The following is an 8,333-nucleotide window of genomic DNA, read 5'->3' as shown; positions in this document are numbered from 1 at the left end:
TTTTTGTATATTCATCACGTTCTCTTTCAACTCCCTGCGCTTCGGAATCCTGCCCCACCCGGGAACAACACCAAGACCTTCCCTCCCCACCCTGGGCTCCACAGAGTCAAGTACACGGTTTTTATATAAGGCTTTTTCCTGGTAGATTAACATTGTTATAGTCCAATTAATAGCGTGGGGGGTCTATGTTTTGAAAACATTTAGAAAAATTTTATATGTCATACTAGTCGTTGTCGTATTGGAGCACCCTTATCTTGTGCCCGTAAAAGCAGCGTGAAGAAAAGAAAAGTGAATCCGTTCATGAATTTAAAAACGAGAAAATGTAGGTGAAGGAAGCAAGATAGCAAAAATCAAAAGAGAGTTCAAAAAAGCAAAAGTCGTTGCTAAACAACACAGAGGCGAGAGCACAAGATTAGACGGCACTACCGAAAAGAGGAAAAGCAACACAACGGGACAACGCTTCCGTGGTTGAAAAAAACTATAGTGAAGGTGAAAGGATGATAAAGCTTTTGCAAAGACAGCTAGAAGAAGCACAGACAAAATTTGACTCAAAAGTTACCAAATGTGGCCAATAAGAAGTTGAAATAAAGATTGAAACCCAGAACCGTGCCGTTAAGTGACTGATTTATTATTGATGATGGAATACAGTAACCCGCACAAAAACTACAAGCTGAGAGGAAGATTGATATAAAAGATAATGAACTTTCAAAAATGATGTGAGTAATTATTAGTATGGAAAAAAAGAAAAAGTAGAGAATCAGTTGAAGAAAAAAAAAGTGAAAAGAAACAAACACTAATTCAAGGACCGCACTAGAGGAAACCTATAATAAAAAGAGAGAAGAGCAAAGGAAAAGAAACAAATTTAAAAAAAAGGCAAAGCTAACAGAGAACAAACAAAAGAATGGGTTCATAACAGGATACAAAGCAAGTAATATATAAAACGACAATATGTAGTAGCAAAGAGCATCTTCCTACAACTGTATGTATGATGATTACAGTAAGCAATTTTTTATGTATTAAGAAAATAAATACCTGGATTAGAGGCATAATAGTAAGTAGAAAAACCAAGTGGGATAACAACTCAAGAGATACGAAGGTGAGAATAAAATTGGGTGATACTCTCTCATGTATTCAGGTAAACAAGGATAAGGTAGAACATGTGCGCTTATTATTACAAGGTGATATTTAGAGTAGTTAATTAATAATTTCAATCCAAGGTATAGCAATTGAAAAAAAGCGTCAATAAATAAATGACCGATGCCTCAAGATGACAATCTTTTGAGGATCGAAAAATAGACAATAAAGAAAGTCAGCAATGTATGATTGGGATGTGAAAACAGAAGAAATACAGGGCGATAAGCAAGGATGATTAGATTTGATATTAATTTTTAGTGGGTCATTATGGACGGAACGAAACAAATGATGAAAAAAATCAGATAGGATTTTAATGTCTGCGTGAGCAAAATACGTATCTTACAGTAACAAAGAATTTGCTGAATTTGGTGTGCAGTGCCACAAAGGGCGGCCAAGAAATTTTTAAGGAAAGGGTTTGGTTCTAACGTAAATGGAGCTAACTGTACCAACTGTACCTAAGAACTCGTTTTTGATGGAGGTAAGTCTGTCGTGCGATTTTTCTAACACCGTTTACGACGTGTTCTTTCATAATTGTTGCTGTAGTGGTGCTTAATTTGCAATGCTAATTAAGGCATTAAAATAAAAGGTAAAATTGAGGTTACAAAAATTTGTTCTGCAACCTTAACAGATATCGTATTTGATCAGTCTAATGGTAGTTCTGATATTTGACAGTTCCGATCTCAAAAAAGTAAGTTGCACAACCGTATTGTTTGCCTACTAATCTCGAATGGAAAATGAAAGTTATCCAACTATCAAACTCGAATGTTGGACACGGAAATTTAGGTGATAGTGAAATAAAACGATCCCAGTTGATGCAGAAAAAAACCTGGATAATGCAGTTTCTGATGGGATGGAGCATATTTTTTAAAAAATTAAAACAATTTTCTTCATTAAAAATTGCTAAATATATGGTGACAGAGGTTAAAAGAAGCGACTTTAAGTAGAAAGTCTCCGATTTGCTACCTTAATTCTCTATATAATGAATAGAACTTCGAAGAACTAAATTTAAGCAACACACAAATTTTCTAGTGAATGACAAATTCAAGTTTGTTCAATCTATACTAAATGGTTACAAGATAAAGCATAATATGTTTCGAAGCAAAATCTCCGGATGTCGATTTATCTAATATTGATTTTAGGTTAGTGAACGCATCAAGTTAATGTCTCTAATGTTGATTTCGTCACGTAAAGTTATATTACTAAAGTTGCGACTGAACATGACTGGCTCACATTTTTTGACTAGTCAATATTCACCTCTGCGAAGATAGGAAGATTCAGACCTTCTACAACGTCATGTAAAGATATAAAAATCAAAGACTTCAAGTTTAACAGTACGCTTTCACCCTAATTGACCAGGGCAATAGAAAATACATCTTTATTTATTAGCGGATAATCAAGCGGTCCCATTAAAAGTAACCAAATCAAAAGTTTTGATTGAAGCGATTTCAGATCTTCTGGGCGTACGCTAATGCCTGGAAAAATAGGTTCTTAGCAATTTGAGCCAATTCAACAATAGGAATTATGTCTTTTCACTCTTCAGCATATACAAAAGTGCAAGTTGCTGATGTCAAACAGGTTCAAATTTGATAATTCATTTTGATTGACAATCTAGGGCAGGAGAACTCCCAGGTTTCAGAAAATCATAACTTCAATTGAAAATTGCAAGAGAAAAAATCACAGGGTGAAAATTAAGGTAAATGATTCTTACTTTGACTTAAGGATAGGAATTTAGAAAAATGCGATTTTCTAAGTCAAATGAGTAGAGCAAAGTTGTAAACGGGAATGTGGAATAAGGCAAATCTTGAAAAAAACGATGTTGCGCGATGCCGTCTTTGATAAATCTTACTTATTGGCACCAACTTACAAATGCTATTAGAGGTTCAGAGATCTAAACTCTGATCCAAAAAGCGTGTCATGTTAAACAAGCAAAGAAACAATGACGTAAAAAGAAGGAGGCGTTTATTGGTTCATCTGCCCGCTTCTGGAGCTGGAAAAAAAAACTACAACTTCAGCAAAATTTATTGAGCAAATCAAACTAATTTAGTTAGGTCTAGTTTCTAGGGACTACGCGCAAAGCCTCGATCCGCCGAAAAGTAAATGGAAAAAAAGGGACTATTTTTTCGTTACCGAGAAAAAACTTTCACGAGTTATGCGAAGTGGTCAGATGCTTGAATACGCCAAAGTTTTTGAGAATTTTATGGTTACCAAGAGATTTTATAGAGCAAAACTTAAGCAGTGGAAATAAGCGTTTTACTAAGGCATAGATGGCAAGGAGCATTTCACTTATTCAAGCTCATGAGAAAAAAAAGTTGTGCGTGTTTTTATACTTCCCCCTTCAATGGAAGAGCTTAGGTTGCGTTTGCAAAAGCGTAAATAGTGATGATGCAAGCGGACAATAGAGCGCAGATTAGCCGAAGCTCAAAAAGAGATAAGCAAACGTGATAAAATCGATTATGTAATAATCAATGATGATATTGATAAAAGTGTAGAAAAGATAAGCTCCATACTAAATAAAGAAAGACTAAAAAATCAGAAGAAAAACCAAGCCTGGAAGACTGATAAAAACAGCAATTTGCAGCTATAGTTTCTTATCCTATTTTAGCCAGTAGCACGTTTTGCAGTTTAGCTATATTTATTATTTTTTAAGACAAAATGGTTAAAATAGTAGACAACTGTTCAAGTGAGGTTTAACTATGACGGCAAAACTTTCTACAGAAATTAATTTTCTGCCTTCTTACCTGCCTTTCTATCTGTATTTCAACTACCTATAGCTAAAAGTAACTTAGGTTTACCGAAATATGTTTTTATGGTTAATTATAGGTGATATCTTAAGGTGTCATTCCAGCGCTTGACGCTGGAATCCAGATCTTTTTAGACTGGATCCTATGGTCAAGCCATAGGATGACAGAAGCGGGCTTTGTTAGCTATATACAACGTTTGACTTAATTAAAAAAATTGAATCTTAGCTGACAACTTAAATAGCTTTAATATTGAGGTTTTAGTATGGGTATAGATATAACTGCACTAACTACTAATGCAAAAAAAATTAGATGAATGCATAGATAAAAATGAAAAGCAAGAGCGGGATAGAAAAGACGAGCAACTGCACTACACTATAGAGAAAAAGGTAAGAAAAGAAGAACACAAGCGTGAAAAACCAAGAGGTCAAGATGGAACCCTCAAGAAGTGTAAAAGGTTATTGAGAAAGATGCTAGTCCTGAAGTATTAACTAAATCAGAAGAATCACTTAGAGAACAAGAAAAATATTATAGGTACTATGTCCAGTGCTTCCTTCCAGTGCTAGATAAAGCAATAAAACGATCGAAAAAAAATATCAATGAAACCAAAAAAACGAGTGTAAAGCAAGTAATTTCAGAAATTACTGATAATAGCAAATATTGTTCTAATAGTATACCCACAACCAAAATGATCGTAGGAATAGTGAAGATAGTGAAGCAGAAAGTGGCTACGGTAGCGATGTTGAAGATGATCATAAAGTAGAAATAAGCAACGAAATAACAATAGCAATGCTCTATTACTAAAAGCGATCAAAAATGGAAATAACAGGAAATTTAAAAAATATCTAAAGATTGTACGGATATTAATAGTGTGAAAGGTGAAAAAGAAACAATATTTTACACCTTATCGTGTCGTTGGAAAAGAAACAGAAAAGCAAGTTTCTAGGTACCCTAATAAAAACGGTCACCGAGGAAGATTTAGCACAACTCATTAATAGTGAAAATCAGGAAGAACAAACACCTCTTCATCAGTTGCTTCAGCATATAAAAGAAAAGAATGAGGATCGATCATGTACAGATAGAAAATTTGAAAAAACAAATAGGTATAAAGCCTTAGAGTTATTTCTACAAAATGGTGCAGATATTACTGTGCAAGATAAAGATGGAAAAAAATGCTCTGCACTATATTGCTTCATTCAAAGGAGAACAAAAAGTTACATGTTTAGAGTTGATTTCAAATAAAGATGATGCTGTAAATACTACTAACAGGGAAGGATTAACACCTCTTCATCAGCTGCTTCAGCATATAAAAGGAAAGAATGAGGATCGATCATGTACAGATAGAAAATTTGAAAAAACTAAAAGGTATGAAACCCTAGAACTATTGCTAAAAAACGGTGCAGATATTACTGTGCAAGATAAAGATGAAAAAAAATGTTCTGCACTATATTGCTTCATTCAAAGGAGAACAAAAAGTTACATGTTTGGAATTGATTTTAGGTTAGTAAAAAATGGAACAATATCTAAAGATAACTTAGGTAAAGCTATAAATGCTAAGAATGGAGAAGGGAACACACCCCTAGAATTGGCATTTAAAGAAAAAAGCAGAAAAAAGAAAAGAAGTATCGAATACCTACCGCAAGGAACAATTTTGATACAGCAACTGCTTATGACAATACAACAAAATTTTTGTACAATGCTGCTAGAAATAGGCGCTGATCCCTGTTCTCTGGAGCTGAAAGATCCAAAATTCCATACTAAAAAGTACTATTTAACTTTACGAGATCTAAAAGATTATTCAGGGACTCCACAGAAAGCACAGGAGAAAGCTAAAGAACTAAAAGAGAAGCTTGAAGAAAAATACCACTGTAAAACTGCTTCAAAAAAAATGCAAGTCTGGCATTAAAGAAGCAGGTTCTGGTATAAAAAAAGGAGTATCTGCTGTAGCAGGATTCATAGATCCAGCAAAAAGGACCCGCGAACTGTTAGCAATCACGATAACGATTACTGTTATTGCAATGGTAACATTTTTGCTTTCTTTCAGGGTCAAATGGCAATTGGAGCAGCCATTCCTATCATAGCTGTTGCTGGAGTTATATGCCTTACTTTAACTTTAGGATTTAGTGGTATTAAGAAACTTTTTGAAAAATCAACCAACAAAGCACAGGACACATTTAACGACAAAAAACCGCTCTAATTCAACAACAGAGCAGAATCAAGCTTCGAAGAACCTTGTTAATAATGATCAACAGAATTTAAGAAATGAGACTAAAAATCAAGCAGTACAAGAGTCACCAAATCAACCAGAGCATACAGAAAACCCAGCTACTAAAATGAGCGATGTATCAATACTACGTCAATTCATGAATAAGCTAGATGGGTGACTAATAAACCCTCTTCTCTGGCGCTATGAAATCAATCTCACCGCTCAGAGTTTTTCAGCCACTTTTTTATAATCAATTTTTACGTTATTTGCCCTTTCTTTTCTTCAAGCCACGCTATAGTGTGCTTCATCCAGTTTTTGTCATCACGTTCAGGAAAGTCTTCACGAGCATGGGCACCTCTGCTCTCCTTTCGATTGGCTGCGCATTCCATGGTAATAACCGCTTGTGGGATCATGTTAGCAAGCTCCAGTGCTTCAACTAAATCACTGTTCCACATCATACTGCGATCCTCAAGTGAAATACAGGCATCATTTTTGCTACCTTTTTATAGCTTTTTTGCCTTCTTCTAAAACTTCAGCAACACGGAACACTGATGCGTACTTTTGCATAGTGTTCTGCATTTCGCTGCGTATTTTGCTACTTTGAGCTTCCCGGAAGCAAATCGCATTTTATTGAATCTATCTACTATCCAGTCTGTGCAGTCTGAATGCAATTTTTTATGTGGTGTACCGGATTTTAGCTTCTCTTTTGCTCTGAGCGCTGCAGCTCTACCAAAAACCACAAGATCAAGAAGCGAGTTAGAGCCAAGTCGATTTGCACCGTGCACAGAGACACACGCAGCTTCTCCAATTGCAAATAGTCCATCTACCACTTCTTCCTTACCTTGCTTCAGCGTGATCACTTCTCCATAATAATTGGTTGGAATGCCACCCATGTTATAGTGAACAGTCGGAATGACCGGTATTGGATCTTAGTGACATCAACTCCAGAAAAAGTTCTTGCGGTTTCGCTAATGCCCGCAATCTGAGTTTTATTACTTCCGGATCAAGATGCGCTATAGTTAAATACATGTAATCTTTTTTCGGTCCAACTCCCCTTCCCTCTCTAATTTCAATTGTTATTGCGCGACTTACCACATCACGGGAAGCTAATCTCTTGCTTTTGGTGCGTAACGTTCCATAAACTTTTCGCCCTGAAAGAATTAACGAGATATCCCCCTTCGCCACGGCACCCTTCTGTCATCAAGCACCCTGAGCCATATATTCCTGTTGGATGAAATTGTACAAATTCCATATCTTCAAGTGGTAATCCAGCCCTTACTACCATGCCGTTACCCATCACCTGTGCAGGTATGCGCACTTGTTGCAGAGAAATAAACACGTCCATATCCACCTGTTGCTAGCACCACCTATGCGCGCGAAATTTATGTAATGTACCGTCGCATAGCGACCAAGCAAGAACTCCGCAGCATGCTCCGGTTTCGCTATCCATAATTAAATCAATCACAAAGTATTCAACAAAAAATTCAGCGTTGAATTTAAGACACTGCTGATATAGAGTGTGAAGGATTGCGTGCCCAGTCTTGTCTGCTGCCGCACAAGTGCGTTGAGCTGATTTTCCTTTACCAAAGTGAGTTGTCATTCCACCAAAGGAACGCTGGTATATTTTGCCATCTTCTGTACGAGAAAAAGGTACGCCAAAATTTTCAAGTTCAATAACAGCTTTAGCAGCGTTTTTACACATATATTCTATTGCATCTTGATCACCAAGCCAGTCTGAACCTTTTATTGTGTCATATGCATGCCAGCGCCAATCGTCTTCACCGATATTACCTAAAGCTGCACTAATTCCGCCTTGTGCTGCAACTGTATGACTTCGTGTAGGGAAAATTTTAGAAATGCAGGCAACTGAAAAATTAGTTGCAGCCATCCCAAGCGTTGCTCTGAGCCCTGCTCCACCTGCACCTACTACTACCACATCATACTCATGTTCTATGATCTCATACGCTGACTTATCCATATTTACTTATTTTATCATTACAGGCTTATGATATCACAGAAGTAGAAAAAATCTATACAAGTTTTCTATAGCTATACCGCTGCGGTATCTCAGATCCCGCTAACACGTAACGGGATGACGAGATGCCACCGCGAACCGTCATACCGCGATTCATTCGCGGTATCCCTTAGCCGCTAACACGTAGCAGGATGACGAGCTTATCTTCATGCCGCCGCGAACCGTCATACCGTGATTCATTCGCGGTATCTCATCCGCTAACAAGAGATCCCGCTAACAC

At 36.6% G+C, this 8,333-nt stretch overlaps 1 pseudogene; it reads right to left on the bottom strand.

The window, feature by feature from the left end:
• Nucleotides 1-6,256: 6,256 nt before the first annotated feature.
• LOC139823925 (succinate dehydrogenase flavoprotein subunit-like) lies at nt 6,257-8,056 on the bottom strand (annotated as a pseudogene).
• Between the last annotated feature and the right edge of the window lie 277 nt (nt 8,057-8,333).

Source organism: Temnothorax longispinosus, unplaced genomic scaffold (assembly GCF_030848805.1).
Source record: "Temnothorax longispinosus isolate EJ_2023e unplaced genomic scaffold, Tlon_JGU_v1 HiC_scaffold_22, whole genome shotgun sequence".
NCBI lineage: Eukaryota > Metazoa > Arthropoda > Insecta > Hymenoptera > Formicidae > Temnothorax > Temnothorax longispinosus.
The sequence above is the reverse complement of the archived record's forward strand: the minus strand, read 5'-3'. Positions and strand labels throughout refer to the sequence as shown.